Source organism: Equus asinus, chromosome 5 (assembly GCF_041296235.1).
Source record: "Equus asinus isolate D_3611 breed Donkey chromosome 5, EquAss-T2T_v2, whole genome shotgun sequence".
Classification (NCBI taxonomy): Eukaryota; Metazoa; Chordata; class Mammalia; order Perissodactyla; family Equidae; genus Equus; species Equus asinus.
Genome location: NC_091794.1, coordinates 79,424,908 through 79,436,345, shown reverse-complemented (window position 1 = coordinate 79,436,345; position 11,438 = coordinate 79,424,908). Strand labels below are relative to the sequence as shown.

The 11,438-nt window shown below is 44.0% G+C and overlaps 1 long non-coding RNA gene across 1 annotated transcript in view; it reads left to right on the top strand.

The window, feature by feature from the left end:
- Positions 1-1,423: 1,423 nt before the first annotated feature.
- The window catches only part of LOC139045446 (uncharacterized), a 35,349-nt gene continuing 25,334 nt past the window's right edge, over positions 1,424-11,438 (top strand). The window contains exon 1 of the long non-coding RNA XR_011503766.1: positions 1,424-1,643. This is a non-coding gene — a long non-coding RNA (uncharacterized lncRNA). The remainder of the gene's footprint in view (positions 1,644-11,438) is intronic.

Below are 11,438 nucleotides of genomic sequence, written 5' to 3'. Positions count from 1 at the left end.
TATGGGGAATATTCCACAAGATTTGGCAAAGGAAAATAAAAACAGCCAACATTTATTGAGTACTTACTCGTCCCGAGTCAGTTCTAAGCACTTTACATAGTCACTCATCATATAAATACATATTAACTCCTCTAATCTTCACAACAATCCTGTGGAGTAGATAGTTTTACTTTCCTCTTTTAATAGCTAAGGAAACTCACTCACAGAGCTTAGGCAACTTGCCCAAGACCCCATGGCTAGTAAATAGCAAACCCAGGATTTGATCCAAGGCAATCTGGCTTAAAAACACGCACTTTCAACAGCCACCTCGTGAATATATTTATGTTTAGATGTGTCGGTTTTGATTTCAAAATGCACCATAAGAAGTAAAGTTGTATTAGTTAGCAAGGCTAGGTCATAGGAATGTTTTTGTTACGACAGGTTGGATGTTTTTGTTTTTCTAAGATAAAGCAGTTGTGCTAATAGGATTAAGCCACCCGTTCCTCTCAGTGGGCTAATGAGAGATTAGTCATGACTTTTGGTATAACAACCTAGGGGAGAGAAAACAGTAAGAGCTGGTCCTGGGGTGAAGGGTGGGAGGAGGGGGAAGACAAGGAGGTGGAGAGGTGGGGGTGAACCGGAGAAGAGCTAGGTGTAGATAGGACCCCGCCTGGTCAGGAGATGGGGCTGCCATGGTTGACATGGTTAGGTTTGGATGATGACCCAAGATCCAACTCAGCCCTTTGACTTTCCCTGGAGCATTGACAGGGATCCAACTTCAAATGAAATCAACTTCACTGATTGCACATCTGCCAGCCGTCACATACATCTTGAAGGAGAGAGTGCCTGGACCGTGAGAATATCCTGCCCTGGGGCCAGGGATGTGAGAAAAGGGGGATGGATAAGGGTGCTACTCCATTCCTTATTCGTCCCACCTATTTCTTTCTTAGGTGCTTAGTATAAGAAATAATCAGACAGAAACATGTGGATGGGTTAGATAGGAAGAGGAGGTTTCCCCTGGGAATTCACAGAAGCCATTCTGCAGCACATTGGTATCAGAGGCGGGGTTGTAGTACCCTCTAGTGAACGCTGTAGGAACTTACACAATATCAGATTTGGGATGTGACAGACTGAGCTGGGCTAAATTCACCAAAGGCAAGATTTTTTACCAGGAGGATGGCCTCCAAAGTGTTTGAAAATCAGGCCCATAAGAGAACACAGTGTGGGGGCTGGGGCGGGGGCGCGTGCACACACACGTGTGTATGTGAGTGTGGGGAGCTGTGTGGCTTCTCCTAACTTCCAGAAGTCAGGAAATGGTTACAGAGGCAGAATGTGGGAGTAGCTGATGGCAATAGCCCAAAGATTTTACTTAAACATGCGAGAAAACCAAAGGCTGTGGAGATAGGAACTTTCCCCCTCTCTTGAAGTGGACTAAGGAAGGTGATTAAGTAAGAAAAGAAGGCACAGCCAGTAACTTTCCAAGTAGAATTGGATGCACGCCTGGGGTGAGTCTGGACGTCAGTTAAACTGAGAAATACTCTGATTCCCACTGACCCTCTTGATTCACCAGGAACAGATGGGGGCCGAGAGATATCACAACCCCAGCGAATAAAGGGACGCTTTTGTCACAAGGGGAAAACAGAAGGGTTTAGGGGACAGAGCAGGTAAGAACAGATGAGTTACACGTTGCTTCTTAATGGTGAATGTTTTTGTCCTTAAATGTGTATTTAATTCCGTCTCCTTCTGGGAAGTTACTACGCTCCTAGTGATTTAAACCAAAAATTTTCTTTGATATGATTGGATTTAGAGCTGGTTGGGCAAAAATTAGTTTTGGGAGATTTAGAAAATATTCTTTTTGCTTGAATGCCTTAAGTATGTAAATAAATTGCTTTATTATGAGCCTAAATTTCTCCTGGTGAAAATGTCTTTAATGTGTTTAACTGGCCAAGGCATAATTTGCTTAACTTATGAACACAGTAAGATTTATCTATGAATTAGAGATGTTGAAAAGTTGATTTATTCTGGTAATGATGTTAAGTTTTTTGGTTTTGTGTATGCAAATAAAATATGAATACATTAGTTTAATAAACTTTTAATTGAAATCACCCACAAAGAAAAGTTTATAAATCATAAGTATATAGCTTAAAGTGTCATTACAACTTGAACACATGTGTGTAAACTGACTGTTTTAGTCTGCTTGGGCTGCTATAAAAAATACCATAGACTGAGTGGCTCAAATTTCAGATGTTCATTTCTCAGTGCTTGAGGCCAGGAAGTCCAAGATCAAGGTGCTGGCAGATTCAGTTCTTGGTGAGTCCTCTTCCTGGCTTGCAGAAGGTCATCTTCTTCTTGTGTCTTCACATGGTGGAGAGAGAACGAGCGAGCACACTCTCTGGTTTCTTCTTATAAGGGCACTAATCCCGTTATGGGGACCCCACCCTCATGACCTCATCTAAAGCAAATTACCTCCCAAAGGCCCCGTCTCCAAATACCATCACACTGGGGGTTAGGGGTTCAACATGTGAGTTTGGGGGATGCAAGCATTCAGTCCACGCAATAACCATCCAGTAAAGATGCCTCCCAAGGTGACCACGATCCCAACTTCTAACCCCCTGGAGTGGTTTTGCCTGTTTTTGAACTTTATATGGTTAGACTTATACAGTATATACTCTTGTATTTGTGAGATTCATCCATGTTGTTGTGTGTAGTAGCAGCTTGCTCATTTCCATTGTTGTATAGTATTCCATTGTATGAATACACAACAATTTATCCATTTGAGTTTTCTAGTTTTTGACTATTATAAGTAAGTCTTTTGGTGAACATACCTAGGATTGGAATCGCTGTCTCCTAGGATATGCATATGTTCAACCTCAGTAGATAGCATCAAACAGTTTTGTAAAGGGTTGTGACAGGTGGTGTGGTTCCCCGACTAGGGAAATGAACCCAGGGAGCCAAAATGCTAAGAGCGCTGAACTTTAACCACTAGGCCATCAGGGCTAGCTCAACGACACCCTGCTTGCTTTTAGTTTGCAATTTTCTTTTCTTTGGCCATAGATTCAAGAGGAATGAGTTTGTGTAGCATGTCAAAATTTACCAACAAAAGCCCAGCAGGAGCACACCTGTAGTTAATCCAGGGCGGGGCATTGGGCTTTGCTATGGCAGGGAGAATGGACCTTAGGGGAGTCTAGGGGCCAGCTCCGTTGTGGGGACTCGGGTTTGGGGAAGGGGTTAGGGAAGCAGGAGCCAATTCTGCATTGGATGCTGTCAGGAAGCAGGGACACCTGATGCAGTTCCAAAAGATCAGCCTCCTGGGGGCACAGAGCAGTGTGGAAAAGGTAGAAAGTGGCAAGAGGGGCAAATGCTGCCTGTGGAGCCTCTCTAAAGTAACTGTTAGAGGAAGTGCTTCAGCCAAGTGAAAAATGAATGAGAAAAGTTAGCTGAAAAGCAAGGACAGCGTAATGCGATGAACGCAGCAATAAGCAACAAAACCAGTAACATGTATTGTTAAGTGTAAGTAATTAATGACATTGGGATGGCGGAAAGATTCTCAGATAAACTCTCATTAAAAGATATACGCTCATCATAAAAATTAATACAGAAAGTACTAAAAAATTTTTTTAGCTGCCCCAAACGCCACTACCCCAAAACAATTATCTTCAACGTATGTTGATCATCATTCTAGAGGCTTTCAATGCAAATATATAGAGAGGGCTAGATATAAATAATTTTATGATGCACCATGTGAAATAATTTCATATTAGGGATGTGCCAAAGTTTCGCTGCAAGCTTGGTATTTGGCTGACATCTGCTATTCAGCTGTGGCTTTGACTTCAGCCCTTAGAAGGTTAAATAGCCAAATATCTACTTCAGGATCGTTTCTAACATCTCTGAACTTGTGTGTGATCCATAATCAATAATGTGGAGATTTCCGTCTAATCTCATCAATATAACAATATCAATAAATTAAGCAAGCCATGTTATCTGGATTTATTGTTAATATCTAAATATTCACTTTCAAATATAGGCAACCATTCAAGATGTAACTCAGTGAAAATGCTTCTTGCTTTATATGCTGAAATTCTATCAATCAGTGGAACTATAAATGTATATTTAATATTTCACTAGTAGAATGCTGTAATAATTAATAATGATTTGAAAGTTGCTAATTATGTGTACAAAAACAATGACCAAAAACTTTCAAATAATTAAATGTGGAAATAGATGGACAATTTTTAAGAGAAGATATACTAACTAGGTATCTTTAGGAAGAACTTCATATTGCTTTAAAGTAAAAAACTATTTATAATAATTTAAATAATACAAATGAGAATACTACTGATCATATTTTATCATAATTCTAATTTTGGAGAATTGTTTAGTGTGATGGTATTCATGACGTTAATAAAAATAATCTTTAATAGATGTATTACTGCTCTTTATTAAAAGGTACCTCAGAAAAAATAAAAATACGAGCCACAAGCAAAGGATAAGATATTTGTAATGCATGTAACCAGCAAGGGATTAATATCTATGTAAATAACTACTATAAAATAATAAGAAAAAGAGAGGCAATTCAGTAGAAAAATTGACAAAAAATTGACAAAATGCTTAACTTTATGAATAACCAGGGAAATGTAAATCAAGACCAGAATGAGGTACTATTTTCATACATTTAGTTGACAAAAATTAAGCAGTATGACAATACTTTCTGAAGAGAACATTGATCAACGAGATCTCTTATATGTTAATGGTGGGTGTGCAAGTTGAACAACTAATTTGGAAAACAATTCAACATTATCTAATGCTGTTGAATAATCGTGTACCTAGAAGTTTGACTCTTCAGTACATACCCAAGAGAAATTTTTGCCACGCACATCAGAAGACATATGACAAGAATGTTGCCGGTAATAATATCTGTAACAGCAAAAAGATGGAACAATTCAAATGCCCACTGACCACAGACTGGAGAGGTTGTAGTACGCTCACAGATGGAATACTACACAACAATGAAAATGAGTAATGTTCCTTTACATGCCACAACATGGATCAATCTCAGCAACATAATTTTGAGTGAAAAAGCAAGTCTCAAAAGACTACTCTTTTCATAAAGATCAAAAGCAAATAAAACAAAATGTTACCTTATTTGGGCATCTGCATATGTGGTGACCTCTCGAGGGAGGCATGACTCCTGGATAGGAGAGCAACGCATGGGTGGACTTAAGTTATTGATAATATTTTAGCTCTTGGGATGAGTGTTGGACTCATGAGTATTCGATATATTATTAAAAAAATAAAAACAAGAAATAAACCAGTAGTTCTCACTGTCTTACCCCCAACACTAGTAGGATCTTCATGAACTTCAAACCCAGCCAGGTCAGATGGCCAATCCCATTCCCAGGCGAGACTCCCGCACACTGGAGGGTCAGTTACTGCCACCGTATCTGGAGTGAATCGTTGTGTTATTGGTTAAGGTTCTTAGCTGCAGACCACGGAACCTGCAACACTCAGTTTAAACAGAAGGGGATTTAGTTCCAGGTATGAGGTACTGTGTAAAGCTGAATTTTGAGAGATGATGGATTGTGGCTGACGTGGGGTCTTGGATGATGCTGGTTATGAGTGGCACGAGGCTTTCATAGGCCAGGGTCCCTAGAATAGAGCCTGCTGTGGAGATTCTTGTTTAAGTGATTTATTGGAGGAGTGCTCTTGGGAGAAGATGAAGGAGGGGAGCAGGAGAGGACAGAGAAAGAAAGTTCGGCAAGGATGTGGATGTGGTCTCATCTGGAGACTGTCCTCGGCCTGGTTCCGAAGGGAGCATCTGAGCATGAATTGTATCATAGAATTGGCTCCCGTTTTAGGTGAGTAAAATAAGATAGCTCTTTGTTCCCCAGGGGAGTTGATCCTGATGTAGCTGAGGGATATTATTCAAAGAAGGAGCAACCAGCTCTCGTAGTGGCTGGGACTGGGCGCACTGACCAGGGCAGAGCATGCACAGTGACTCAGTACCAGCCTGACCTCGCTGGGAGCAGTGGGGGTGATCTGGGAGCAGATCAAGATTAGATAGGGGGATGGAGGAGGGCAGCAGAGGCTGGGGGAGCATATAGCAGGCTGTCTGTGCACCCTGGAAGCACAGCCTCAGTTCCTTGAGACCCTGGGGACTTAGCCTCACGCAGCAATGACCTCTCTTCCCCTTCTGGACACAGGAAGGACAGGCCAAGCCTTCCCCTTAGCTTCTCATTCCATCGAGTGCCAAGCATGTCATCACCCCACCCCCAGTCACCAGGGTCACCCTCCCTGTCTCTCAGGCAGAGAGAACTGAGACCTCTCTCTTAGCAACCTGCCCCCCGTCCCCATCCCTCCCCTCCCCACCCTGTCCCAGCCTTGGCCTTGATCTCGGGCTCTGAGGGTGCTTGATTCAATGTGGTGCCTGATTCATTGGGTGATGGGTGCTATTTTCCCAAGCTGCCTGCCTCAGCCTGGAGTGGAACATTCTGACCTCATAGGAGGACGGACCAGGGGGCATTAACCCCTGCTCGGCCAGGGTGATTCTCTGGGGCCAGAACCCGGTGTTCTGAAGATCGTTTTCTCCAGGGCGGCACCAAAGGGAGCCTTGTGGAGGCTTTAGACTCCATATGCTTCCTCATTCTCACCCAGGCCATCCAGGAAACACTTCATCTGAGTAGAAATAGCGTGTCCCCTGCCTCACCCCACTTCTAACACAATTGCCACCCTCTTTCCTTCTATCTGGACCTTCTGGGGTCACCGCTGTGTCATCACTAACCCAGTGGCCTCACCTATGCCTTCTGCACACATTTCCTCTTCCCCAGCAGCATGCCCCCCTCTCAGGGCCCAGTGCCCCCCTCCAGCAGAAATCTGTATGTTGATGAGCACCCACACAGGAAGTCAGAGCCAGCACACCCTGGTGGCAGAAGTTCAGAGGCTGAGACAGGCCTGGGTGGGAGAGATCTGGACATTCTGGTTCTCCCATCTTTCCAGCTGATGGAGAGTGGGCATCTTGGCGAGGTGGCGCTGGGAGCCTCAGCAGGGAGCAGAGCTTCTCTTGGGAGGGGCCTGGGCCAGAGGAGGCTCAGTGGGCTCTGCCCAGGCTAGAGGTCTCTCCTTCTCCCCTTAGCCCTCACCTTGGGGTGGGGGCTGCTGAGGGAAGAGCTGTGTCCATTTCCCTGGCTGCTTGGGTGGATCAGGGCACCATGTTCCAATCCAAAAGGCACCACTTCCCCCTTTCTCTTTCTGTGCCCTTGCCCAGCCTTAGCTCCTGCCCCGGCCTCAGTCAGTGCTTGTCCCTTCCTGGGTGCCCCATCATCCCTCACAACTGTGGCCACTGCCATCAGGGGCACCTCTGCCTCGGCAGCTTGTGGGTGGGAACTCCATGTCCTCAGCTGTCCCTTCTGTGTGCTGCATCTCCCACTCCATTTGACTTTCTGGTTTTATCGATTCGTCCTTCTTGCTTGCATTTTTAGCCTCCAAGTCTATCAGTTTCTATCTACAACCTATAAACATGCAAAAGCCTCTCTCATTAAAAAAAAAAAGTTCCCCTGGGGCTGGCCCCGTGGTTAAGTTCGCACACTCTGCTTTGGCGGCCCAGGGTTCGGATTCTGGGCACGAACATGGCACCGCTCATTAGGCCATGTTGAGGTGGCGTCCCACATCCCACAACTAGAAGGACCCACAACTAAAATATACAACTATGTACTGGGGGGATTTGGGAAGAAAAAAATGCAGGAAAAAAAAAAAAGATTGGCAACAGTTGTTAGCTCAGGTGCCAAACTTTAAAAAAAAAAAAGGTCCCCAAATCTCCCTCCACCACATGTCCTGCCCCACGATCTCCCTTCTCCCTTCTCCTGCATCTGCATCAGAGCCAAACCCTGCTGGATTACCAAACGGACAAAGCAAGTAATCGCACCATCAAAAAGCAGTGCAACAGGAACAGAAAAAGTCATTTTCAATGAAAAGTGGCAATAAATTAACTTTGCATTGAAAATAATTTAGAGAGGACCTATTTGAGTTTTAGCATACATTTAAGTTTTATGTTATTTTGTATCACAGATAGGAGGGATGGGAACCCTAATCTTTTAAAGGTCTTAATTCGGCCCTGTAGCCAAACCTCTTCCTCACCTTTCCCTCTTCCACACTTTGTGGCTTCCGACACTATTGAGTTACTAACTGCTCCTGCCAATGTCACCGATGACGTTCACATTGATAAATCTGATGGACGTGTTTCAGGCTCCGCTGTGACCCTGTCAGCAGAAATCACCTCTAGTCTTGAAAAGCTCTCCCATGGCTTCTGTGACGCTGCTCTCACCTCTTAAACTCCTCTCTTTGTGACTTCCTCTGGGTTCCTCTTTCTCCCTGAAATGTTTGTGTTTGTCAGAGTTCTGAGCTGGGTCTTCTGCTCCTCTGTCCCTCTACACATCCCTGCTGGGCCAGCACCTCCACGCTCCCGTTTCAGTTACTATCTGTGCTTAGATGATACCTTAGCATAGCCGTAGCTCCTCAGCTCTGGACCTGTACACTCAACCACGCACTCTTTCAGGCACTTACATTCACTCAGTCTGAACTTGAGTTCTCATCTCTCCCCCAAAACCTTCCTTCTCCAGCATTCCCCATCTCAGTGAACAGCATTATCATCCGTTCTGTCCCCAAGCTCAAAACCATTCTCTCCCACATCCCCACCTACAATCAACTGCCAGGTCTATCCTGTTGATTCCATCTCCTAAATATCTTGAATTTACCTACTTCTCTTTAATTTCCGGCTACCATCTTTGTTCAAGCCACCATTATCTCTCACTTACACTACTGCAACAGCCTCTGAATTGGTCTCCCCAGTCTCTACTTGCTCAATCCATTTCTCATGCTGAAGCCAGTCTGATGAGGTTTCAATGATTCCTCATTGGCTCGGGATAAACCCAAGCTCCTTAGGGTGGCATTCCAGGCTTTCCGCTTTCTGGCTCCTGACACCACCTCAGCATTAGCTCTCCCCACTGTTTGCCACACACTTTCTGCCAGTGATACTTAACTACCTGGAGCATCCCCTCAGCCCCATCGCACAGGTTCTGCTCTCTGCTGCCTTGACTGCCCTTTTCCCTCCCCCCCTCCTCCTCTGGCTGTTCTTTTTTGGGTCAATAATAGCCAGATGAGAGATATGATGACTTGGACTTAGATGGTGACCATGGATGTGGTAAGAATTGGTGAGATTCTGGACATACTTTGAAGGCAGCTTCAACAGGACTTGTTGATGAATTTGGAAGTGTGGGGAGAGAAAAAGAAAGGAGTCCAGGATAACTCCCCAGGTTTTTCTTCCTTTTTTGGCTGAGTAACTAGAAAAAGTGAGTTCCACGAACAGAGATGGGATTATAGTGGAAAGAGTGGGTTCAGATGGGAAGATAGGAGTTCAGTTTCGGAGGTATTAATGGAAATGCCTGTTTGAAATCCAGTTAGGTACATGAATCTGGATTCAGGGGTCTGATCTGAACTGGAGTTGTCACCTATAAGTCATCAGTGTGGAGGTGGAATTTAAAGCCACAAGACTGGATGAGAACACGGAGGCTATACGGTAGATAGAAAATAGAAAAGGCCCATGAGCCTCCAACATTAAGAGGTTGGAGAGATGAGCCTCAGAAGGAAAAGACAATGATGTAGGAGGAAAAGCAGGAAAATGTAGCATCCTGAAAGCCTAGTGGAAAAGAGATTTGATGGAGGAGGAAGCAGTCAACTGTGTCAAAGTTCAAGTAAGCTGAGGTCTGAGAACTGACTGCTAGATTTAATAATGGGAAGGTCATTGATGATGCTGACAAGAGCAGTTCAGGAAACGGGGTGGGCAAAATCTTATGGGAGCATGTCCAAGAGAGAAAGGACAGAGAGGGGCTGGAGTTAGGTAGATAGACAATTCTTTCAAGGAATTTTGCTGTAAAAAGATACAATAAAGCAGGTGAAGTAGGGTCATGGGTGGTTTTTTTAAGGTGGGATAAATAACAGTCTATTATTTTTGCATATTTATGGGACCGATCCAGTAGAGAGGAAAAGATTGATGATGCAAGAGAGAAGAAATATCTGAAGAACAGAATCCTTGAGAGATTGAGAGAGGAAGGGACTTCTTCCCCAAGCAGGGAGGTTGGTCTTACACGGGAGCTCTTCCGAGCTACTCACCGGCTTCCTCTCTCCTTCACTCCACCCCAGTGTCTGCTTTGGAGAGGTCTTCCTGACTGCCCTTCTAGAGTGGTGTTACCCATCACTCTCTGTCCTTTTATTCTGCTTTACTTTCACATCTTGTAATATTATATAACACATTTCTGTATTTTCTGTCTTCTTTATTAGACTATAAGTCCTGTGTGGGAAGAGACTTGGTCTTGTTCACTACTGTAACCCCAGCACCCAGAATAGTGCCTCACTCAATAGCTGCCCAATAAATATTTGGGAATGAAGGGACAAATGAGCCTTCCCCCCATGCCCATTGCAACACACTCAATTCTCATTCCTTATTTTTATTCCATTCTTCTATAACCCACGTCTCTTCCCATTCTCCTTCCCCATTCACCCAAGAAAATATTCAGTCCCATCTCTATTGGCATCACCATCGTTCTCATGCCATCCTCCTGCCATACTATCCTCATCCGGTGTGTATCCATCCTCATCTCACCTACATCTTATCTTCTTCATTCCCCATCTTAATTCCCCTTCTAAGCCCAGTCTCAGCTCCATTCCCACCAACATCTCATCTCCCCATCCTGATTCCATCATTATGGCTAGCCTCATCCTGTTTCCGTTGCCAATATCGCCTGTTTCACCTCTCTCCTATTCCGTTCTCTTGCCATCAACATGCAGTCTCCACCTCCATCATCATCACTTCTCCATTCCTTTCTGCCATCACCATCACCACCCAATCTACCTCATCACACTGGGGAAGGAACATGGCTTTATGTAGTGTATTGGTTAGAAACTGCCAGAGCCATGGTTAATACAGGCAGCTGCGGGAAGAAAGACAGATGGAACTGCTTCTTCTCATAGCGACTTAGGTAAATATTAACAAGCGTATTTTATGAACTAGCACTATTCCAGACAATAAACATAATAAATGACTTTCTGGAATTTTCTAAAATGTGTTTTACAAATATTGCCATTATCACAAGCCTTGGGACTAGGAGTTCCAAGCCTGAGAGATTAAGAAAATCTCTGTGGTAAAAACAAGCCATCTTCTCAGGGGATCCTTTTCTTCTTAATTTCCAATGTCAGCAAGCATCAGGAAAGTGTCTGAAGTTATGACAAGAAACAGAACAAATTGAATTTCGCTTGGGTCTTCAGTCTCTGCCCCAGCCTGACTAGTCAGCTAACAAGGCTTTTTCTTGCTCACTGGGTTATAAGTACTCTGTATCCTCTTTAACTTATCTTCAAAATAATTATCAGCCCAGTACCTGAATAAATAAATATTTTCAGCTTCTTGAGATTTT